We start from the raw sequence: 26,243 nt of genomic DNA on the forward strand, positions 1-26,243 counted from the left end.
AACACACAAAAATAATGAACTCTAAACATTTCTCAAAAACCTTCTAAAAGATCTCATAAACCCCTATTCAATTAGGTTAAATATGTTGTACTTTCTTAAAAAGATTTCTCCTAAAGGTGAAGTTGCCTGAAATGCTTCTGAAATGGTACAAAGAGTGAGATAAATCAACTGATTACCTCAGAGTAATTTGTCTTATGTAGATGGGTATTTCACTTTTCTGAGGAGTAGTCCCAACTAAATTTTAAGAGGAAATGAATTTTACTTACTTCTCTTTATCATAGCTATAGGCTGAAAAACAAACTTTCCTTTTCATAAGGTAATTTAAAATTTACTTCCAAAAATTTTACAGGTATCTGTGCAAGGAAAGTCTTAACACAAAAATAAACTGCCATTATCAGAGCAATTCCTATTTTTTGATTCAGTCAGTAACTTTTAATTATTCTTGTATGAATATAAAAATTAAATATTTTTATTTTTAAGGTCCCCCCAAATCATGTATTTGAAAAAGAGGTGCCATCTTATAACCATTACTATGTTATCTCTGTAACCTTAGATCTGGGCATAGGTGCTGCAGAGAAGCTAGGAAGAATAAGTGAAACTTTGTTCATATAAGAAAGAGTCAATATTCTAAGACCAGAATCATTGGCAATCTCTCACTTACTTTTGCTTGACTTAATCAAAGTGGCAGAAGAAATAAAGAAGAGTGTGGCTCAAGAGAGTTGAATGTGAATATCTATGTATATATGTGTGCATTTATTTATGTGGGTTAAAGAGTGTATTTGACATTAATTGCATTGCTAGGTTTGGTTTGCATCAACTTAAAGTTATTCAAACGGCCTAGCATTAGGAACCAATCTCAAGGTTCTATTTGGGGTTCAGACCATGAATTGTCTTATAGACAATAAAAATCCTTTTGCTACTTCAATAACTAGACTTTTTTGAATGGAATTCAAGAGTAATCTTTGTAGTGTATTGCGAATAAAAACAATAATTTACCAGCTTGAAATAGTATATAGTCAGTCTTGAAATTAGGAAGACATGAGTTTAAGTACCATTTGCCTTTGACATATACTGGCCCTGTTACCTTTGACAAATCTTTTCATGTCTCAGTGATCTAAGACTGTATCAGAAGAGTTATTGAATAGCCCATTGCAGTTATCCTATCGGTGAGATAATGCAAGTATTACATAAATTTCACTTTAGTATTAAAGACAATTAAGGCTCAGTGAGATTAAGTAATTTATTTAAGATTGCATAAATAACCTGATCCCCCAAATTCTTTTGTATGAGATTCCCTCTTTATCATAATAGATCATTGCCATGCCTGCCTGAGAGTTGAAATGAAGGTGGTAAGAATGAGAGAGATAGGTCCTTGTTTTTTGTTTTGTCTTTTTTGAATCTCTTCAATCTTTGAAGTAGGGTTGACACTTTTTGACTCCCAACTCTTTGAGAGAGAAGATGGATAATGTCAAGGTGGCTGAAGGGATATTAAGACTCTGGGAAGAAATTGACATAAGAAGAGCTAGCTAGCAGTCTTCATCACATACTGAACCTAAAAAAGTTATACTGGAAAGAGAGCTTTCCCCGCCCCTCTTTGAGTGAAATCTGGGGCATTCTCTTAATTGAACTGAATTACTTAGCTCACAATTAGAGAACTCTTTTGCTCTGTATTGTCTAGTATATATTCTTCAATGCAAAACTCATCAATATTCCCGAGCAGTTAGAGAAGAGACAGAGATATTTTAGTTACTATTGTAAATAGGGATTTCTTTGTAAAGAGAAAACAACAAGTTCTAGTAATTATTTTTAGTTTTGTCCAGAATAGGTTGATTAGATTCTTGAATTCTTTTAAAAATATTTTCTTAAAGAGAGAAAAAATGAGCATATTTGTAAGAGGAGAGAATACTAAAGAGACAAATGGAATTAAAACTAGGGCAATTAACAAATTGAAGCAAAATACATGAAGCACCAGAATAAGTTGGGTATCAAAATGTAAAAGATGATGTGAACAAAACAAAATAAAAGTTAGAGAGGAGAAATAGCATATAAGGATCAAAAGTTAGAGGAAATAGGGAAAAAAGGGCACACTGTATACCAAGATAAGGTTAAAATGGACACATGATTTAGATATAAATGGTGATATAATAAGCAAATTAGGGAAGCATGGAATAGTTTGTGTCAGATCTATGGATAAAAGAGGAATTTTTGACCAAACAAAAGATGGAGAGCATTACCGAATGTAAAATGGATAATTTTGACTATATTAAATTTAAAAGAGTTTATACAAACAAAATATAGCCAATATTAGAAGGGAAACAATTTTTGCAGCAAGTTTCTCTAATAAAGGCAGGCCTCATTTCTCAAACAAATAGAGATATTTATAAATTTATATGACAGTTCCCCAACTGATAAAAGGTCAAAGGATATAAACAGGCAGTTTTCAAATGAAGTAATGAAAGCCATCTATAGTCATATAAAATGCTCTAAATCACTATTAATCAGAGAAATGCAAATTAAAACAACCCTGTGGTACCATCTCACATTAATTAGATTGGCTAATATGACAGAAAAGAAAAATGTCAGATGTTGGAGGAGGTATGGTAAAATTGGGACACTGATTCACTTAATGGAGTTGTGAACTATTCTAACCTTTCTGGAAAACAATTTGGAATTATGAGCAAAGAACTATCAAAACTGTGCATACCCTTTGAGCCAACAATAATACTAGCAGGTCTATATTCCAAAAAGATCAAAGAAATTGCAAAAGGGCTTATATATACCAAAATATATATATAGTGGATCTTTTTGTGGTAGCAAAAATGGGCATTTAAGGGGATGCCCCTCAATTGAGGTATATGATTGTGACTGAATCCTATTGTGCTATAAGAAATGATAAGCATGCTGGTTTCAAAAAAAAAAAAAACTTGGGAAAACTTATACAAACTGATGCTAAGTGAAGTGAGCAGAACCAAGAAAACATTGTATAGAGTAACAGCACTAGGGTGCAACGATCAGTAGTGAATCACTTAGCTATTCAGAACATTACAATGATCTAAGACAATTCTGAATTTCTTATGATAGAAAACGTTATCCACTTTTAGTGAAAGATTTGGTGGTGTTTGGTCTGTGTTTCCTTTTTAAACTGGCTAATAGGGAAATGTTATGCATGACTTCACATGTATAATCTGTACAAATTGCTTGTTTTCTGAGGAGGAGTGAAGGGAGAAAGTGCAGGAGAGAATTTGGAACTCAACATTAAAAAAAACAAATGTTAAAAATTTATACATGTAATTGAGAAAAAATATAAAAGCAATAAAAAGATAAGAAGATAAAGGGATAAAATATAGAGAAGGGTGCAAAGAAGAATATCAGTTTAAGACATTTAAGGCCAAGTTACACCCATAATTATATATATAGGCTTCTTGTGTGCCTGAAATAGCATGAAAATGAATTGCTAGAAATTTGCTTTAGACTGTGAATAGCTTATTTCCCCCCTAGATCTTAGGTAGGATACCTTTCCCTAGAGAGACTATTTTCTGTTCTTTTCATTAAAAAAAACAAAACCAAAAGCAAACATATAAGGATCTAGACTTGATCCTAGCAATGACATTTATTCTTGTAGTAGATGTTTAAACAGCTCCATTTCCAAAAGATCTCTTGACATATCTCTTACTAATTTGTCAGACTATTCAAATATCTTTGAAAGTGAATAAACTTTTTGTTATTGAATCTGTAGTAATTGGGCAATAGGTATGGAATAAGCAGAGTCATATCTATCGCCCATCTACAGATGAATTATTGATTCCTGAGGGCAAACATATAGTTACTATTTTGAACTTTGGCATTTTGGTTTTAGAATTTATTATCTAATCAAATGACTTGTATAATAAATGTGCCCTAAATAGAGAGGATCAGGGTACAGAATTGATACATATATCATCGATCTGGTCCTAGTCATTAATCTACTATTGCATGACCTTGGGCAACTTCATTAACTTTCATAAACTTCACTTATCTCATCTCTGTACCATCAAGGTAAGAATTAACCTTATTTTATTGAAAAGCCCACCTTACAGGTTATGATTATCAAATAAGACACTATAATTGAAAGCACCTTATAAACTAGAAAGTTCATCTATATAAAGTATAATTATAATTGTTTATCTTTTCCTCAATTTAAAAATGGTAATACTAACATCAGATTATCTTTGAATTCCTTTTTAAATCCTCAGAATTCCCCCAATTACCTTGCATTTACTTTGTAAACATTTTTACTTAATGTATACATAGTAACACATATAACATAACACACATATGTAATATTTCCTAGATCAAAGAAAAAATCCTTGAGGTCAGGAGTGTTTAAATGTTTGTGTTTGTATCTTCACCAAGGAGCACAGCAATATTTAGCAGGTGGCTAACATATTTATTGACTGATCTCCTGTTGATTTCCTATCTCCCTAGGAGGCTCATCAAATTATATTTCCTAACATTGAAACAATTTTGGAAATCTTGACATGATGCCTTCCCAAAGAAATGAAACCACACATACACACACACCCTAAAGAATTCTTTCTTTTCCTATCCAAACTGAAAAACTACAATCACTAGCTGGCTGTTGTTTTGTTTTAATTTTTGGTTTCTGCTTCCAAAGTAGTTATTGACCTGCAGATACTAAAAAAAATTTCATTGTCATTCTATGTATTGATTAATATGGCTAATTTAGTATGGGCAATCCTACCTAACTGTTTTTGTAAGAGGCACATTCTAAGTAGGTACAGTATGTTCTGCCTAATGCAATCACTAGTTTCTTTTTTTTTTATCACTTTTTATTGACAGTATATATGCATGGGTAATTTTTTTTTTTTACAACATTATCCCTTGCATTCACTTCTGTTCCAACTTTTCCCTTCCCTCTCTTCACCCCCTTCTCTAGATGGCAGGCAGTATTATACATGTCAAATATGTTATAGTATATCCTAGACACAATCAATATATGTGTGCAGAGCCGAACAGTTCTCTTGTTGCACAGGAAGAATTGGATTCAGAAGGTAAAAATAACCTGAGAAGAAAAGCAAAAATGCAAACAATTCACACTCATTTCCCAGTGTTCCTTCTCTGGGTATAGCTGGCAGTCACTAGTTTCATCTACTGAAATAGCCAATTAGCTGAATCAGAATGCTCCAATTTTAGACATTATCATCATATTAAAATATCTTTTACAAGAATAATTATTTTTAAAGGAGACTATTTTTTTTTAAAAAAACATATCTAGCTGGAATTTTGGTGAGTATTTCACTTAATTTAAAATTATAAATAGAAATGCCAGATTTTTATGACTTGATGGTATTAGATGCATCATCAGGTATAACTCAAACTTTAATTTAAAAGGCACTATTAATTGCAATCCTACCTGAACCAAAAACTCTTTCGGAGAAAGAACTGATTCAATTTGGGATTTGTTTACATTACAAGATATAATTATCATTGTTTACCTACACCTAAATTTTAATAATGGCTACATTAGCATTACCCCTCCCCCCAATTCCCATAGAAATTTCCACTATTATCCAAATTATCATCTTTTAACTTTACAAAAGTTTTTGTTTTCGTATGTATCTGTTTCAAATATCAAATGTGAAGCAGTTAGTGTTGCCTTTGTAACTGTCTCTAATGCCAAGCAGAGTGCTCAGCACATGGGAAACATTTAATAGATTCATAGTTATTTATAACTGAGAACAAAGTTTATTAATCTTTATTCTTTATAATAACTTTCTTTCAAAAAGTAAAAGCTAGGCATATTATTTGGAGAGTGACATGGAAATGGGACTTCCGTCTTATTGCCAGACAAAAATTCAGAGATGAATTAAAATTGTATTTTGTTCTGGTGTTCCTGACTACCCCCTCTCCCTTTCCAGGCAGCATAGGAAGTAAATTTATAAGTAACTAGTATCAAGTAACAATAGCAGGAAGTAAGATTGTAAAGATAAACCTCAAAGTCACATAGAGACTGAATCAAAGGAGCATATAATAAATATCATTTATTAATTAAAAAGTTTATCCTGAGACTAAATCAGGGAAGCCATGCAGGTATTAACTTCAAAGGTGTTTAGTTCTGTGCTATGTAAACCTCAAATAAGCCCCCAAAATCCACAGTAAGATTAGCAGAACACCAAATGTTGCTAATAATTTTGGGATGATGTGGATGCATTATGAATTAATGAATTTAACTTCAAGACATCACAGAAAACAGTCTATCTCCCACCAAAACTCTATCAACTGAGACCCCAAACTCTTGCCACTCCTGTACTCTTCCATCTTTAGGTGAGTCCTTGTTATTGAGAACTTTCAAATACAATTGGTAGTTCCCTTCCCTACACCACTTGCTTTCCTCTATCACTCCATTCCCATTCTCATACCATCTGTATCTGTACCCTCAGCTCTTTGTGCCATTTGTCCCTGCATCCTGTGTGCCTTATGAAAGTATAACTGAAGCCTTACTATTTGCTGCCATCCTGGTCTTTCCAAGTGAGTTCCTAAAAAATGGTTGTGTCTGCTTCCATTTCTAAAATTTCACAAATTAATTATCAATTCAGATGGGTAAATAAGATCAGCCTTGTGAAAAGGGACTAATCTCTTGTTAATCATTTTATGTGCATGAGTAGTTCTGTTTGAAAATTTTACCTATTACTCTTGTATTCAGTGGAAAGAAAGACTTAAGTTTTGAAAGGCCTGAGTTTTGCCTTGTTCTGTGACCTTACAGTTCTGTGAATTGTAAAATGAATGGCTGGATTAGATGTTCCCTTCCAGCTCTAAAGTTCTATTAGTCTATGAAATCTAAGAGAATATAGACCATGCATCACCATTTCCCCAGTCACCTATTATAATTGCCGTCCTCTTTTATGCTTCCTGTCCCCTACCCCTGTCATATAACCAACTATTTGCTAAATTTTATTATTTTTGTCTCTGAAATCCTTTTATTCATCTCCTTCAATGTCCACTGTTACTACTTCAATTCATGTTTTCATCCCTTCTCATATAAATAACTATAATAGATTCCTATCTTTTCTCTATTCCCTCTATAATCTACCTGAACTACTGACTGAATAATCTTCCCAAAGCTCCAATATTATAATATCACTATATTACTTCTACTTCTAAAACTTCCTTGGCTCTTCATTTCTTGAAAAAAATAAAAAAATATTAAATGTTGACAAATTTCTCTATATTTCTCTAACTTACTCATCCAACCTGAACTGCACTCAATATTTCTATGTTATATTTCACCCTGGGCTACAAATCTCACTATTTCCCTTCCTTTTTCATGGCCAGGATTTTATTCATGCCTTTATTCATGCCTCCATAATTGGAATAGACACCATCTTCTTTCTAACTCTCCTATATTAAAGTATAAGCTTCTTGAAAGGCTGTGGACTCTATTTTAGCACCCCCAGGTTTTTAAATTAATTTAATCAAGCAAAATAGCACAGTTTTTATGCCTACTTCTGCTCTAGATTGATTGCATAGCTTCTTCAGGTGAGGATTTTTTCTTTCCTACTTTTTCATAAAACATCATTTTTTTCTTTTTTAAAAACTGTTTCCTCTTATTAGAATCATCTGGCCAAAAATGTTAAATCATTATTTCTCAAAGTAAGAACATAAGCACAAAGTAAGATAAATTATTTAATAATATATATTTTTTGAAGCAATGTAAGGAGTCCCTGGATGTAAAGGGCTGAAACTCTGAATAGGTGTACTGGAATCAGACAACTGAGCACTTAAGGCTAATTACCTATTGGATAATAACTCTATTAGCATATGCTTGGAAAAATGGCCCTTCTCATTATTCCATGCTTTGGTGTATACAGATAATCGTAGGAGGGATTAGGGGGTGGAGTGAGACAAGCTAGAGTCACTTTGGAGGAGGACAAAGGGAAGGAAGGTTGGTGGAGAGCTTGTGGCAGTTTTGTCCATCCCCTTCACTTCTCCCCCAAAGACCAAGGACTTTTGCTTATCCTGACTCCAGCTGATTCTGAGGCCTCCAGGGAGCTAACCTGGACATAACACCTCTAAGTGGGTTCACATTTTACCTTTGAAGCTTGTCACCTGTGTGATTTTGGATAAGTCTCTTAATCTTTCCTGCCTTAGGTTTCATGATATGTAAAATGAAAGGTTTGAACTAGATGATTTCTGATATCTGTAACCACTGTTATTGAATATGAGGGTAGAAGAAGGTGATGGTAACAATTCTTGACCTGCTAGTTTTAAAAGGCATATACAATATGTGAGTTTGTGTATATGTTTGGATATGTGTGTGTGTGTTATGTGATAATGTTCTTTTGTTTTTGATTCAGTGTGATTTCATTGGCATAGGGAATTTCCATTAAGGAATTTCCCTCCACTAGTACAAATCAGCAATTTTTTCATTATTCACTCTTAGAGATTTTCCTGGAACCCTGATATATTAAGTAAAATGGCTTAGTCATATAGCCAGAATCTGACAAAGGGGACATTAGACATTAAGACCATCTCTCCATCCACTATACCAGGTACCTAGAAACTGAATATGAAATAAAGATAACTCACAAGCCACTTTTTCATCTCTATGCTTTCAGTTTCTTCCATATTTGGAACAGATTCTCCACATTTCCTCTTCAGCATCCACTACTGAGGTCTGCTGAAATTTCTCCTTCAAGACCCCTCTTGTATGATACCTTCTCCATGAAATATTCCCTGATCTCTCTGGATGAAAATGACCTACCTTTCACTTTATCTGTTTTTTATATATTGCAGTTCCCTATTGCCACTTAGAATTTATCTCTATAAGGACAAAGCAAATCCATTTATTGTTTTCAGCTTTAGGCACATGATAATATTTTCTCTATATATGGATAATTATTTTCAGTCTTTTTTTCCCTTCTGACAAGTAGCAAAGTTATATTGGCAATGAAATTGCTTTCATATGTATAAAATGCTATTTTAGGAACATGTGTTTTAAAATCTTTCTAATTGGTCCTATATTTATTTCACAGGTTTTTGGCTTACAATTCATATCCAATCCTTCCATTTTATGGAAAGAAGATGAGGAAATTGAAACCAATAGGAGTTGGATGACTGTTCATGGTCATATAACTAGTAAGTGTTCTAGTTGATTCAAACCCAAATCTTCTTTATGCCAAGTTTAGTGCCTATTCACTATTTCAAAGATCTGTTATTTCATCACTATGGAGACCTACTATACAGACACAGATCACAACTATTCTACAATTGTGTAAATAGGCAGAAGTTAAGAGCATTAGTGGTGAAAAAAGAAATCTACCTGGTCATGTCTTCTCTGAAATACCTAGGAGGAACTTTGAGCAATAGACATCATGATTGTCTATATTGTTTATATTCAAAGCCTTTCCAGTTTAGTAGAATAGGTTAAAACTTGATCTAGACTGGCACATCTTTGGAGAAGCCAATATTGCTATCATACTGTTAAAAGACATCAGAATATAACTTTTGTGGGGGAGGCAGAATGTTATAGTGGTTATTGCACTAGTTTGGAAGTTCAAATTCTGCCAATGTATACTAGCTGTGAACTAGCTGTATAACTACAATGAAATCATTTAGTATTATTTAAGCCTCAGTTTTTCATCTGAAAAAAAAATGAACATGATGGCCTCCAAGGTTTTGTAGCTGTTGTTCAATTGTTGCGATAGTGTCTGACTGTTATCCCATTTGGAAATTTCCTTGGCAAAGAGACAGGAATGTTTTGCCATTTCTTTCTCCAGCTTATTTTACAGATGAAGACATTGAGTCAAATGGGTTAAATGAATTACCCATAGTCACACAGCTAGCAAGTATCAGAAGACATATTTGAACTTGTGGAAATGATTTCATGCCCAGCATCCAATAGCATCTAGCTGTAATATCCAGCTTCCTCTTAGTTTCCATCTAGCTCTAAAACTAGTTTCCATTTATTACATTTCACTTACCACACAAATTAATATCATGATATTACTATTTGTGTGGTAAGTGAAATGTAATAAATGGAAACCCTACTGCATAGATAAGTGTACTAAATTTCTTGGTTTGTAAAAAGGGCTCTTTAATAATGTTATTTGTTATCTGAATAATATCAACTGGGAGTGCATTATTTAGTGAAATAACACAGTTCTGGGAGTCAGGAAATCTGGGTTTAGATCCGAGCTACATCACCTTTGTGACTAAATCAGTTACATAAATCATCTGTTATTTATTCAGTGCCTACTATGGAGGCACCGCTAAGTCTAAAGAATATAAAGGTAAAACTAAAACAAATAAAAGAAAAACAAAACAAACAAAAAATCTTATTCTCCAGTTGTTCACAGTCTGGGAGGAGATATGGGAAACAGGGAAGAAATCATGCAAATCACTATATATAAATGAAATATAAAGAGGACAAATTGGAGATAGTATCAAAGGGAAAAAATCTAAGATTGAAAAAGAACTGAAAAAAGCTTCTTGGAGAATGTGGGACTTTAGTTGACACTTGAAGGATGTCAGGGAAGATAGGAGAAAGAGATGAGGAGGAACAGCCTTTTAAGCACGAGGAATAGTCATTTAAAAATGAAAGGCCTTAGTTTCATTAGGTATAAAATCACAGGTTAGAGTAAACACCATCTAATGCTTTCTGATTTTAAGATTAAATCAAAAACATTTTGTAAAACAAGTAAAGCTTCATTAGATGTATATAATGTTATACAATACATCTTTTGAAAATCCCTTTGCAGAGAACTCATGCCAACTTGTTTCAGAGCGAGAGGGAAGGCAGAAATAGAATTATCTTCCCACTCTTTTTCTTGTGCAGTATCTTGAACACATCAAATGCATAGTTGTAAAGACCTCAAAAGACTCAGATGACATAATATTAATACTATTTTTAAAGAAGCTTTGCTAATATAGAATCAATAAGCTTTTAAAACATGACAGACCAAATATGCTTGCCAATGCCTTTCATTGATATCTCTAGCTATTGAAGGCAGATGTTTCATTCGTTCTAAAATAGCAAAAGTAGTGCTTTGGAAAAATGTGGTGAGCTAACTTCTTTTGATACCTCAGAAGAACTATTATGGGAAACGATAACCAATAGTTACAACTAACTTTAATACTGTAAAATATTTATTTTATAAACAATTTTATATATTCTGAGAATATTTCCAGCTGAATAAAATGACAAAATATCTATTATTTTGGCAAATATAACATAAATGAGGATTTAAAAAAACTTCCTCCTTCAGATGTTCCACTGGTTCACTAATATACAATTTAACCAGAACTATTTGCAACAGTAAAAATTAATACCTGTTTCTGCTTTTATTCTGTGTGTGTGTCTTTGTGTGTGTGTGTGTGTGTGTGTGTGTGTGTGCACGTGTGCATGTGTATTTCCCGCTTGTCTTATAACAACATAATCAATTACAAGAGAATTTTGTCCATGATTTTCTCAGGAATAGATTAAGTTCAACTTTCTCTTTTAAATAATATAAAGATTTTTAAAGACTTTGGAAAATGCATGTCTTCTGCCTTGAAAAAAAAACTGCATTATTCATATGTAGTAACGGACAATTAATTGGTGACTAATATTTCACTTGGTGGGATTTTAAAAAAGTAAATGATTTTTTTTTAAGAAATCACAAAGAAATAATATATTTTAATAAATGAATAATAAATTTTAAAAAATAACATGATAGAATTTAAGCTCTTTGAAGTCAAAAACTGAGTCTAATCTATCCTTTTGTTTCCTTCATTGACTATAAAACTACATTGTACATAAATGCATAACTGATACATATTAAATTAATAACTGACTGAAGTATTTAGAGTACAGAACCATTCCTAAATTTCTTCCCATCAAGTAAGAAAAATACTTATGCTAGAAATGTCTTAATATTGGCAAGGCCAAAAGAAACACTAACAAAAAGAAAGGAAAATCATTCCAAAAATAAATTTCCTTCTTCAAATGTGTAAATCCTAGTATTTTTAAAATGGAATTACAATTCCTAATGACTCAATTATACCAGATTATATGGAATTAAGATCTCAAAAGAGGAAGGTAAACAAATGACCCTCTGATTCTTTAAGGCAATGGTTATACATACTTTGCTGAATCCAGTTAAAATTAATATAAACCAAACTAATATAATGAGGAAGAATGTTTGGTCCTAATCAAGACTGGTTTTGTTTGGTAGGCCAAAAATGCTTTTTGTTCCAAAATGAGGATTAAAATGGTTTACATTCATTTCTTTCCATTTTGTTATGTTTTTAAAGTTTCCTTTTCTTCTTCCATTAGAGTAATAGAGTAGTATTTTGCCTGAGTGTTCATTTGAGCCACAGAAATTCACTAATTAGGCTTTTGTGACCTGCACATAAAAATATTCCCACTGACTTGAAAAATATATTCTAGGGCTGGTTACACCATTAAAAAGTTAAAACTACTCCACATATGGAAATAACATTTAAACATGAAAATTTTGAATTCTTATATTATTTGGCTGTATATATTACATTTTATCTTTTCTTTTAAAGAAATGAGAGATTTCCTCCTCACCCCTCCTCCCCAGTTTTCTTGAAAGTGGGTTTATTTTAATTTTCTTTTAAAATATAAGAAATTTTAAAAAGCATTTTTGAAAAAAAAGTACATATCTTGTAGCTTTAAAAAGCCTGGCATGGTCCTTACATAGTAACAAGCAATTGCTTAGTAACTGGTATTTAATTTTGTAAAATATGTTGCTTATAGGTTTATGAAATTTCCCCCCTCAAAATATAGGCTTAAAAATCAATGAAATAATAATATATTTTATTAGAGTTAAAAAAGGCAATGGTCTGTTATGTCTTTAGGCTGAAATAAGACTATTTATGCAGTGCACACATTAACAATAAATATATGAGGCACATTCATTGACATGAAAAAAGGACATTATCAGTAGTTTAGTTTGTTCTGTAATGATGGCCACTGACAGAAAGAATTTTACTGATAATATCTCTTTGATAGAATTTAAACATCCCATTCTTGTCTATATTAGCATTGCCAAATCTACTTCTTACCCATTTCTGACATTTGATCATTCATATTCCAGAGATAACTTGTAAATGCCATTTGCTGACAAATTCTGAAATAAACGATAATATAACAGAAGACAGAGATTTAGCAAATTTCTTAAATGTCTGAAATGTTGTTTTAATGTAATCAGTGGCTTAAAAGTTAATTTTGTTTTATTTGTCTCATTTAGACTGCTATATTTGTATAGTTCAGGTTAGTTTTATAAAGACTCCAGAGAAAGTTGAAGTGATTTAGTTGAATATAATTCACTTGTATTTTGTGATTTTAGAAGAGATTGAAGGATCAAAATTAGAATCTTTTCCACCAAGAGAAGCTATTTTCAATAATCACTGAGCCCGTATTCTAAGTCAAATTTATTTTCACTTTCCTCCAATAGATATTTTTGTAAGATATGAACTTTGATTCAGACCAAATCAAGACATATTTTGTACCTGCTTTTTAAATTTATAAATGCTTTGCAAGCTAAACTTATGACAATTCTTCTGTAATTCTGTTATTTTAATAGCTGGATTTATCCCCAAAATAAATAAATAAAAACAAAACAAAACAAAAAAAACCCTAAACCACAAATTCTGTTTCCTTGCATAGTTCTGAAGGTTCTGAGCCATGCTTAATAAGAAAAACCTAACTGGGTATTAGGATCATTTTTAACATTTTTTAATAATTTTTTTGGTAATGGTTTTCTTTAGCTTAATGTATCAAAACAAGGTTTTTTTTTTTTTTTAAAGTAGAATGAAGAAAAAAAAAAGTAGAATGGCAACAAGAAGACTATATAATGATCAGTTCTGATGGGACATAGGTCTTTTCAACAATGAGATGATCCAGACCAATTCCAATGATCTTATGATGAAAAGGGCCATCTACACCCAGAGAAAGGATTGTAGGATTGTAGTGTGAAAAACTCTTTTTGTTGTTGTTTGCTTGCATTTTATTTTCTTTCTCATTTCTTTTCCTTTTTGATTTGATTTTTCTTGTGCGGCAAGATAACTGTATATATATATATATATATATATATATATATATATATATATATACTAATATTGGATTTAACATATATTTTTGCAAAGTTTAACATATATTGGGTTACTTGTCATCTAGGGGAGTGGGTGAGGGAATAGGGGGAGAAATTGGAACACAAGGTTTTGCAAGGGTTAATGTTAAAAAGTTATCCATGCATATGTTTTAAAAATTTAAAAGTTTTAATAATATAAAGCTAAAAAAATAACCAAAAGGCTAAGATTACTTTGTAAAAAATAGATGATCAAAAAAAAATCAACTTTAATTTACTATTGTTAGAGAAAAGCAAATTAAAACAACTCTGAGGTACCACCTCACATCTCTCAGATTGACTAAGATTAGGAAAGATATTAACAAATGTTAGAGGGGATGTGGGAAAAATGGGACACTAATGCATTGTTAGTGGAGTTGTGAAATTATTCAACCATCGTAGAGAACAATTTGGAACAATGCCCAAAGGGCTATAAAACTGTGCACACCTTTTGATCCAGTAGTGCCACTACTAGATCTGTATTCCAAGGAAATCAAAAAAAGAGAGAAAATGACATACATGTGTAAAAATGTTTGTAAATAGCTCTTTTTGGGGATGGCTAAGAATTGGAAAATGAGTAGATTCCTATCAATTCAAGGAATGGCTGAATAAGTTATGGCATCTAAAATTAATGGAATATCATTGTTCTATATAAAATGATGAACAGGCAGATTTTAGAAAAGCCTGGAAAGATTTACATGAACTAATATTGAGCAAAACACACAGAACCACAAGAACATGGAACACAGCAACAGCAAGATTGGTGGATGATCAACTATGATGGACTTGCTTCTTTTCAGTATTTCAGTGATCCAAGGCAATCCCAATAAATTTAGGAGGGAAAATGCCATCCAAATAAAGAAAAAAACCATGAAGACTAAAGGTATATCAACACACAGGTTTTCTTTTTTTCTTTTTTCTTTTTTTCTCTCTCATGGTTTTTCCCTTTTTTATTTTTCTCTCTCAGTAGGATGTATAAGGAGACATGTAAAAAAATGAACATGCATGTATAACCAAAAATATGTTTCTACATGTAACTGGGGAAAATTAAAATAAAAAAAAATTAAAAAGCATCCCAAAGCAAATGAACAGCAGAGTTGTTGAGAAAACTAGGGATAAATTTTGATCTATTTCACAAGAAGATAATATTCTAAAATATAGTTTAGCTTGCTTCTACATCATAACTATCACCATGATTCCCATCATTAGCCCAGCAGGATGACATCACTAAAATGTTTATAGAAAATGAAAGAGCAAACCTTCAAATGTTCATTTATTAATAACATCAGAGTTCCCTTGGAAGTATGATATGGTGGGAAGAGCACTAGACTTGGAATAAAATGACATTCTGATTCTGACTTTTACTAGCTGTGTGACCTTAGACAAGCCATTTTACTTCTCTGTACTGGGTTTTTTAAAAATATAAGTAAATGTGGGATTTGGGCTTGATCAGAGGCTCTTAACCTGGAAATCTACATTGAAAAACCAAATGGTGGGACAGCTAGCTGGTGCAGTGGATAGAGCACCAGCCCTGAAGTCAGGAGGAACTGAGTTTAAATCAAGCCTCAGACTAAACTTTATACTTCCTAGCTGTGTGACCATGGGCAAGTCATTTAATTCCAATTCCAAAAGAAAGAAACAAAAAACAAATGATTTGTGAATAGATTTAGGGGAGTTCATAAACTAAAATGGGAAAAAATACATTTTTTTTTACTACATTCTAAATGAAATTTACCATTTTCTTCAATTATGAATGTAGGCAACAAAACAGTATTCTGAAGGATCCATAGATTTCACCCAAATTCTAAAGGGGTCCATGACCTGAAAATACTTAGGAACCCTTAGGCTATATTATCTTTAAGTTTTCTTGTAACTCTAATGTTCTATGATTACATGGTGAAATAAGTTAACCAAACAGAACAAAGTTTATAAAGAAATAACTTTGTAGGAGTAACTATTAGCAACTGAAATTTTTAAAAAGGGAAGCCAAACAGTCAGTCTTTGCTAGGTTGGCACCAGATTTAGCAGCAGGAAAAAAGGAAAATTTTGTGCTGATTTTTTTAAACGTCCATTCCCAACAAGAAAATAAACCATTTATAGTAAATAATCTGTTCCTTACACATCTCCAGTCAATTGCCTTTCCCCAAAAAAACAATGAAGTTTGATACAAGAGTCAGCAACTGAATATAAGTTAATTTTGGGAAAGACTTTTCTCTTTTTGTATCCTTAGTACCTAAATCAGCGTATGGCACATAGCAGATATTTAATAAATTTTTCAGTTACCAAGCACTAAACCAAACATGTACTATTTGCCAGGCATCATACAAAGCACTATGGAGACAAGGAAAAGCAAAAACATTTTCCCTTCTCTAAAATAGCTTGCATTCTCCTTGAGAAGACTATAAATAAATACGTACACACAAAAACATATATAGAGTAAATGATAAAAATACTAGCAGTAGGAGGGAGGTAACAGGTAAAACTTTCTGTAGAAGGGGGGACTTCATCTGATTCCTAGAGGAAATGGGGATTTGTAGTACTAGAGCTGAGAAGGGAGAGCATTTAGGGCATGGGCAGTGTAAAAACTTGGACTTATAAAATGGAGTATCAAGCAGGAGGGAAAACATTTAGGCCAGAAAAACATTTAGGCCAATGTACCTGGATTACAGAATATGCAGAAAGGAATAAAGTGTAAGGTGACTGAAAGCAGCCAAGTTGTGAAGAGATTTAAATGCCAATTGGAGGACTTTTATGTTTGATACCATTTCTAATGGAAAGTCATTAGAGTTTATGGAAGGGGAACAGGATTTAGAGGGTAGAGGGGTACATGGCATGATCAGATCTGTTTTGGGTAAATCACTTTGCAATCCAAGAGGATACTAAATTGGAGTAGGGAAAATGCTGAGGCAAGGAGAATAATTAGAATGATATTTCAATAGTCCAGGCAAAAAGTGAGGAAGACTATGATCATTGTATGAGTAGAATAGAGAATATATAAGAGTTGTGAAAATGGAGGTGACAAGATTCAATTATAAAATGGATATATATGAATATATATGATGAGTGTCAGTGGGAAGTAAATGATGACATGAAGGCTAAGGCTTGGGTATAGGAAAGAATGGTAGTGCCCTAAACAATACTTAGAAAGTTGGGAAGAGAGAAGGGTTTTGAGGGAAAGATAATGATTTGCTATTAGTTGATTTTATAGCATGAAATCCCATAGACATGAAATATTTTTGCCCAAAGCAAAAAATACTTTTGCCTAAAAATTACTATTTGCTTTACTATACATTTAAAGTGACACATTTTTAATAGACTCACGAAGAAAGAAAATATGGAATACATATGTTATTTGGTGTATATGATCTCTAAAAAAGTCAACAACTTACTTAGAAAATACATTTTAAATTATTAGATCTTTTAAACATCTAGAATTGAATAAAAAGGTTTCTCTGCTTCCGTTTATTTTCTAGAATGTTCCTTTTCACATTTCTGTACCTTAAATGAGTGGAAAGTTGAAACACTGAAAGAAAATAGTCTAGACCAGTTTAATGGTTTTTATATTTTAATTCTTCAGTATTTTTTGTGTGTGCATGATCCTATTGAAATTCTACCTGTGGGATAAATGTTGGATTGAGCCCTAAGAAGGCATTATAAGTATAGGAGAGGAAAAAACAAAAATGAAAAACTACAAAAATCATCTTCATGGAGTCCTTTGAAGATTCAAACTAACCATATATTCTTGAACAGAGGCACAGGAGGGAGCATTAAGGAAATACAATGGATAGCTGATGAATTTCACTCCAGCAAGGTTATTCATTGAAACAATACAAATTATGTTATTTTAAAATTATTATTCTTGTGAAATCAGCTTTTTAAAAATTGAATCTTGTCTACTTGCAAGTCAAATGCTATATAAGTTTATAGACTTGTTCTTTTTACGTTAATTAAAATTATGTATTATTTGTTGGTGCTTAATTTTTTCTCCTTCTTACTTTGTGTCTTTATTTTGAAAGAGAAAAAAGGTAAAATAGTAATCTTCAAAATACATTCTGATTATATATAATTACACAATATTTAATATATGGCAAAACTAGGTGAAGGAAGAATGAAATGGCAAAGTCCATTAGAGTTAGATTTAGTAAAGTATTTCACACATAATTGACACTCAAAAACATTTGATGAATTGAAAAAAAAATAAATGGGATCGAATTTTTAAAAAATAGTTCCATTCTATTTAATTTGTATCTTATTTTTCTACACTGTAAACTCCTAAAATAGTGGTATAGATTTGCTACAATAGCTTTTCAATTAAATTCAGTTCAATTTGTTTCAACAGATATTGATTGTATATTATATGCAAGGAAAAATGTTAAGTATTGGATATGATAAGATTACAGTCTAGTAAAGAGGATGAGAGATATATAAAACATGTAATACAAGTTAGAATATGACTAACTTAGAAAAAGAGATGAAATAGGGTGACCTAAAAAGGTCAAGGAAAGAGAGCACAGTCTTAACAGGAAAGATTAAGGAAGTCTTCATTGAGGAAATTATGCTGAAAAATAAGCCTTTTTTAACTGGATATATTTTTAAACCCAGACATAGTACTTGGCACACATTGGATCTTTAAAAATTCTTATTGACTGAGTTAGAGATGGAAAGCAACCTGTAGAAGATAGTATACACAGGGGCATGGAAACAGGACAAAACAGAACAAGATTGGGGGGAGACCACTGAGTAGTTCATTTTTTACCAATACATTAATAAGCATTTATTAAGTGCCTACTGGGTACCAGGCACTGTGGTAGTTGATATAAACACAAAGATTTGATTTGTCTGCATAGAGAAAACAGTTGAAACCAGTAGAATAGATGATTTTGCCAAAAAGAGAAAGGTTCAGGGACAGAATTTTGAAAAAAATATCCATTACTTCTGGGATATTGGTGCTGTTGTCCTTTGTTCTCCAAGAGGACCATGACATCAAGATGATGCCATGACATGCAAGTGATTTGGAATTAAATGAGGGAGGACTGTACAAGGTCACATGCCTCACTTTTCCCTCCAGAGTCATCTGGCAAAGTATAGATAAAGATAACTGGAGATGATCCTGGATGAACTTAAAAGATAAGAGGAAGAATAAATAGCCCATGGGGCAACTTTGTTGTATATGTCACTTTTTAGTTGTGGATTTTTTTTTCCAAAAGAGCACAGCCTTTAACAAAGGGGTAATTTTGTGACTTGTCCAGTTCTTTATGTAAGATGGTGTGAATTTTAGCATTTCTAAAAAAAAACATATTATTTTCAGAAATTGTATTATTATTTCAAAGCTATTGAATCATTATGTTTCTACATTTCACAGGACATATTTATCTCTCTTCTCCCTCATTTTGGAAAGCAACTAAATTCTTAAAGGCAATACATATATTTGGATAAGTTAACCCATTTAGTTAGAATTTCTTCTAAGGGATTCTAATGCTTTTCATTTTTGAAATTGTATAAGAATTTAAGAAAGAGCGAATGAACAAGAAATCAGGGGGGAAAAGTATCTATTCATCACTATTAGTACTCCAGTCCTAAATGGCAACTTTGGTTTCTGTCTCATATCAAGTGAGAGTAGGAATTTTTAAAAATTCTCATCACAAATACAGTTGCATTTATGGAAGTTAAGCTTAAATTTTAATAATTTTAATTTTATTGACAGCAACAAAGATTTAAATCAGTGTTCTCTACTCCTTTCTCCTCCCCACTCCAACCCTCAATGTTCTGTACAATCTTAACAAAGCAGAACATTAGAACAGAGGATAACACTCTCCTTAGAATCTCAACCAGTAAATTCATAGCCAGAAATGACAAAGTGCTCTAAATACACAGCCTGAGTTATCCACCTTGGTAGCCGGAGGGATTAAGTGTTCTCTTGATGTGCATTGCTAAGCAAGCCCTATTATCATCAAAGTAAAATGCAGGTATCTGAAGGTGGATATACTCCTGAAAAATGTACCTCTTTTACAAAATTCTCACAAACTCTCTTTGACATACCCATGCTGACCAGTCAACTAAATCCTAAATATGATCTGCAGACAAGATTGAAAATAATTAACTTCTATCCCATCTGTGTAGTTTACTTTTGCCATTTGTTTTCAATTGAGTTTACCACTGACTTCTTGCAGAGAAAATAGGTAAACAGTATTTTGTTTACCTCAGATGGCTAATGTCTTTTTATTTACAACACAATTGTTAATGAAGCCAAATGAGACAATATTGCAATGTGAGCAGGCTAAAATAAAAAGACAATTTAGAAGACCTGAAAAATATTAATCAGTCCAATAGCAATCACTACCTTATCGAAAAGGGAAAGGCACTCAATAAGGTAGAGCTGGAGTATAATCAAAAGATTTATAGCTCTGGGCAATGAAGTCCAAATAAAATACATCCATTTTTCTTGATAGCATAGAAAGAAAAAGAAAAGAAGATAATATGGAAATAGTTATGCAGCATAATCATGTTTTCATATCACTAGAACATTCATAGGAGAAAAATGAGAAATCTTTCTAATGATATGTATATATGCTTACAGGATTCTTCACATCTGAAAACATACATTCATGCTATTACTCTATTATAAGGATAATGTTCTATTAAATGCCTCTTTTTACCTTTTGGATGACTACATTCATTATTTAAGCATTAAAAGATATAACTGGGGCTGTTTTCAGATATGTGGATGCTGAGAAATCTTACCTTAATAGGAAATAATGAGTTCTTGAAAGAATCTAGGTAAAAAGCATGGCATATATTTTGTTTATTTTGAAAACCTATGCAATAAATCTATTTGTAGTTTTCTTAAGATCTTGTACTAAACTATGCACTCATTATATTTCATTTTACATTGTTATTTATGTAATTTAATTTTACCCTCTCCATCATTTTAACTTCTCTGAGGGCAGAGACCAGACTTTTATACTTCTTAGTTATCTAATAAAACATTGCTCCTTGAATACAGCCCACAGTAGGCATTTGCTAAATATTTTTTAAACTAGATAAACTTTGCATGTAATGGGGGCTCAGAATTTTTGGAACTGAATTTTGTATTCATGCTGAGTTTTACATACACAGATTCTTCTCTAATCATGGGTAAATTTGGATTGGTGATTTGTGCCAAAATATGTCTTTCTATGACTATGTTGTATTTTTTTTTGGTAGAAGAAAAGGAAGAAAATAGAGAGCTCCTATGCAAAGATGGTCATGTCAGTGGACTAGCTCAAGGGGAGAATCACTACTAACACCTCTCTCTAATAACTTTTTTTTGGCACCATCTGTAGAATGTGTCCTTTCCATGCTGAGGAAACAAGTTAAACTTACAGACTTGATATCTTAAAGATATCTATATTGTGCCAATCATTCAGATGCTTGATAAACTCAGAGAATAAATTCAGTTACAAACTTTAGCACATATTTTGAAGAAATTAATTTTGTTTTCTGAAGAGAAGTTACTCTTAAAAAAAAACTAAATTTAGAAAATGGTAGCTGTATTCCATATTGTTTCTTGATGGCACATTATGTTTGAGAAGGTATTCTGGGTTTGAACTCAGAAAACCTGAATTAACCATTACTTATTCTATACTACAAGCTTTATCATGAGAAAATCACTTTAACTTTCTGGATCAGTTTCATCATTATAAAATGAGGGTACTGAACTAGATAATCCCTAAGGAATAACTATTTTAAATACAATTATGGCACAGTATTTTACATATATAACTATGATGAAATTTGTCTTACCAATTCTAGTTTTCCCTTGAATTCCCTATCCCTTGAAAATTTATATATATATATATATATATATATATATATATGTATGTAATGGCAACATTTCAGGCCCCTTCTACATTGAATCTCTTGACCATGTCATCTAATTTTTCTACACATCTCAGGGATTAACATAGCGTATACACAGTAGGTATTTAATAAATGTTTGCTGAACTGAAATGATTTACTAAATCTGAATAAAAGAACAATACTATTAATAATAATCATTTACCAGGATTCTTCCTGCAACAACTTTCCTTTAGTATTGATACTCTTAAGAAAAGCAAAATCCCACTTATCTTATGACTTTAGTGAGTTGCTTGAAGTTAAAGATTTTAAAAACAATTCTTTGCCTTTATATCCTGAGGGACATAAATGTCTGCAAGCTATTTGAAACTGAATATTTGAACAAGTATGAATGGTGGGAGGTTTTTGTTTCCTTTTTTTTTTAAAATTTGTTCTAGGAATGGAAGTATTTGGAATTTCTTCTTTTCTTCTCTAGTTATATTCCAACATGTGTTTCTTATCCAGTTCTTTTAAAAATAAATTGTACATTTTACACAGACCAATATACAAAGATTTACTTTTTAAGAAAAAAGGATGATATCTCAGTTTTGCCATAGTGAAGTTAGGATAATCTCTGATAAAGGTGTTTAACCAGAAAAAAATTCACATTCATAATACGTATGAAGTATCCAAGAAGTCAAGTTTCTTTATTTTTAAACTTTGAAAAGATCAGATATAAATTCTACCCACTAGAAAAAAAAAGCAGGTAAATAAGCTTGACTTACCACCTAGAATCATAAAACATTACACACATTCAATAATTACTGAGTTAAAAATTCACTTTAGATTTAGCCATATATATGTGTGTGTGTGTGTGTGTGTGTGTGTGCGCCTGTGTAAGATATAAAAAAATGTGTCAATATAAAAGATACATGTAATGCATTTTATCTATGTAAGCTATGCATTTTATTATACAACACTGCTACTGTCCTCAGTGGGGAAAAATCCAGGAAGCATATGAATCAGGATTCTGCTTATATCTATTGCCAAGACTAATTATGTCTTTTATTTTCTGCAAGATGATGGAGGATATGTTATTGATGTCCAAGAATAAATAGTTATGTGTTTGAATTTTATATAACATTTATTTCATAGGTCAAACTCAGTTAACATTTTATATTCTTACTCCTGTATTCAAAATAGAAACATTTAAAGAAATAAGCTTCAAATCTTTTAAGAGAAATATGAACAAAAACTTAAACCCTAAATTTGTTCCCTATTATGAATATTAGTCTTTAATTTTAATTTTTACTTTATATTTGCATTTGTGGATATTAGTATAAATACATCATCATATACATTTCCTATATAGTTTTCTTTTGATAATTTTCTAGTCATAGTTATGGTTTAACTCATAGGTTTAGTTAACACATATACATATAGACATTTCCATTACGTAAATAATATCAATACAAAGAACTTGTGAACCCAAGAGGTGACTGATTTCTTGAAGGTACAATTTTTGATAGGCTTAATATTTAAAATGCACAAATTTTTAGTTAAGTTTTTAAAATACTGAGATCAAGGGGGACAACTCTACTTTATGAGGAAGCTTAAAACAGTGAATTATAGTTGAATTTCATTCTTATTTTAAGAATAAATATAGGAAATGATATTTGATATTCTTGCTTTGCTCACTCAGAAAATGGAAGGAGGGTATGAGGCTTGCTTACATTTTAGTTTTGTTCAGTGGGTAATTCCAACATCCTATCCACGTGAAGATAATAGATAATAATGGCAATTATAGTTTAACAAGAATTGTAAGATCTTCAAATGATAGCTCAAAATATTTTAAAAATCCATTTCAAATGTCAGTTTTTACTATAAGCTAACTCAAATATTCTATGTAGGCAAAATTAGAGAATTTGCACATAAATAGACACTCTGAAGTTAGCTTTTTTTCCCTTAACTGGAATGTTTTCTAAATAAGCCAAAATTGCATAAAGAATTAAACCAGTAACAAATTCTAACAGCCACAGAATAGTCTTATGCACAATCAAAATAAAATCCATTTGCTATCCATCATTATTTCAATTTCATATTTTTTTCTTGGAGCCCTTAGCTTAATAATTCTCAAAGATTTGTTTCCTCTCCTTCCTTTCCATATTTTTTAAATGGGATTGTTAGGCCCAATCCATTTCAAACAGGTCTATAGTCTACAGAGCAAATTTCCAATATAAATTTTATGTGAGGACTTTCATAGTTATTCCCATGTAAACATGGAAAGAAGGGATACAGAAAGTACGAACCTAGTTTTTCATATTTGTTTATCTTCCCAGGGCTTTTTACAAGTTATTTATAATAACTTTTTACAAGTTATTTAAGTAGCTTTGAAAAGTTTTTCTGACATGTAGCAATATTTAAACAATATTGTATCTGAAAAATTAATTTTTGCTACTCATCATTGTCATCACCACATCATAATCACCACCATCATCATCTAGACCTCAATTACATTATCAAAGTGAACATTTTGGTCAGAATCTTAGCTAACAGTTGGATAATACAATTCTTCTCTACAATTCCACTGATGAAAGCAACCAACTATTCAGTGATTCAATAAAGAATCTAAAAATAAAATAAATGTCCTAGTAAGCACATCTTAATTTTTCCCTATTTCACAAAATGACTTGTATGACTATCTTTCTTTCCCTTTGAGAGAAAGTGACTGAGCCTGTAACTTCTTTGTGGATGAGGAAATTTCCCCTCCAAATAGAGTCCATGTTTTCTCAGAAATTTATAACCTTAAAGTTTTCTGGGCTAATGAGAAGTTACATGATCTGGCCAGTGTGCTATAGCCAGTATATAGCAGAGTCAAGATTTGAACCCATAGCTTCAAGGTCAGATTTCTTTCCTCTAAGCCAGACTAATAATTTTTCTTATGAAGATTTCCTATGAAGAATTCTCCTAAATTCTGAATACACAGTGAATGAGAGAAAGTGATCAGTAGACATTATATTTTTCTCCTCCAGATTTTAGACAATAAAAAATAAAAGCACTATTTAGACTATAAATAACTATCATAATAAGCTGAGAAGCTTCTGAATAAATCTATTACTCTATTGCATGGAGTATAACAGCTGTCAGAGCTTTTTAAGTTTTAGAAATACATCTCTAAATGAAGACAAGTTGTTTAGCATGTGGCCAAAGGAACAGTGTATTTGGGACTTAAAGACTTGCAGAATTTCATTCTAGATTATATCAACATACTAGAACTATGATTTAGATTTTATTTCCCCTAAGACTTTGTTCAGCCAGATGTAAAATGGGAATAGGGATATTAATATTATCTACATCATAGGATAACTTAGTTACAAGATAACATTCTTAGAAGTATTTTTTAATGACAAAATACATAAATATAAGCTCTTTTAATTCTCTAAATGAGGTATATTTACCAAAAGAACCATAAAAAAGCTAATACAGTCTAAGTCTAGATAGGAAAAGATCTCCATCTCAAGAATTCAATCTGACTTCTGGCCCAGTTGATCACTGGTTATACCTAGATGTCTTCCCTGGATGGGAAAACTAAATCTACCCCAATTTGAGTGCAGTCTCAGAATGTTTTAAGTCCAAGAACATTTAAAGAATGATTTTCAATTAATTATCATTTCTAAGGATCAAATCATCCCCCAATCCAGTGAACAATTCTCTAAACAGTGTCTAGAGTCGAGTCTATCTTACCTTCTCTAAATCAACCTTTCAAGCATTCTGCCCCATAACCCTATAGTGTTGTTTTCCTCTTTCTCTTCTCCCTTCCTTTTTCTCCTTTCCCTTCTTTTCTATTCAATTTCCTTATCCCCTTCAGTTAAGCTTATCATAATGACAAAAGAGAAACACATTTTAAAATACCTACTGTGTTAATTAAATACAATTTTAAAATGCCCCCCCTTCTTAATTTCTAAAAATCAAGTGAGTTAGGCAGCCTTTTCTATGTCTCTTCTTTCCTCTCATCCAAAGATAACAAAAATTGTTAACCTAAGTAAAAATTCTTTGTGTACTGTGTGGTCATGGAGAGATCCTTGAATGCTACATTTTTGAAATCCTTATTTAAAAAAAAAAACATTATCCTTAGTCTAGGATATAGAGAGTATAGACACAAAAAACTTTTAGACTGATAAATAGTAGTGACTATCTAAAATGTTTACTAAAAATTCAACTTTTACTTCTCAGATGAAAGAACCAACTTAATTCTTGGTCAAAATTAAGAAGAAAAAACCAAGACGCTTAGAATTT

General features: G+C 31.7%; 1 protein-coding gene across 6 annotated transcripts in view; it reads right to left on the minus strand.

Moving 5' to 3' along the window:
• Positions 1 to 26,243, minus strand: part of ADGRB3 (adhesion G protein-coupled receptor B3) — an 856,580-nt gene that overhangs the window by 151,819 nt on the left and 678,518 nt on the right. The window lies entirely within an intron of this gene.

This window comes from Sarcophilus harrisii, chromosome 4, assembly GCF_902635505.1.
Source record: "Sarcophilus harrisii chromosome 4, mSarHar1.11, whole genome shotgun sequence".
Lineage (NCBI taxonomy): Eukaryota > Metazoa > Chordata > Mammalia > Dasyuromorphia > Dasyuridae > Sarcophilus > Sarcophilus harrisii.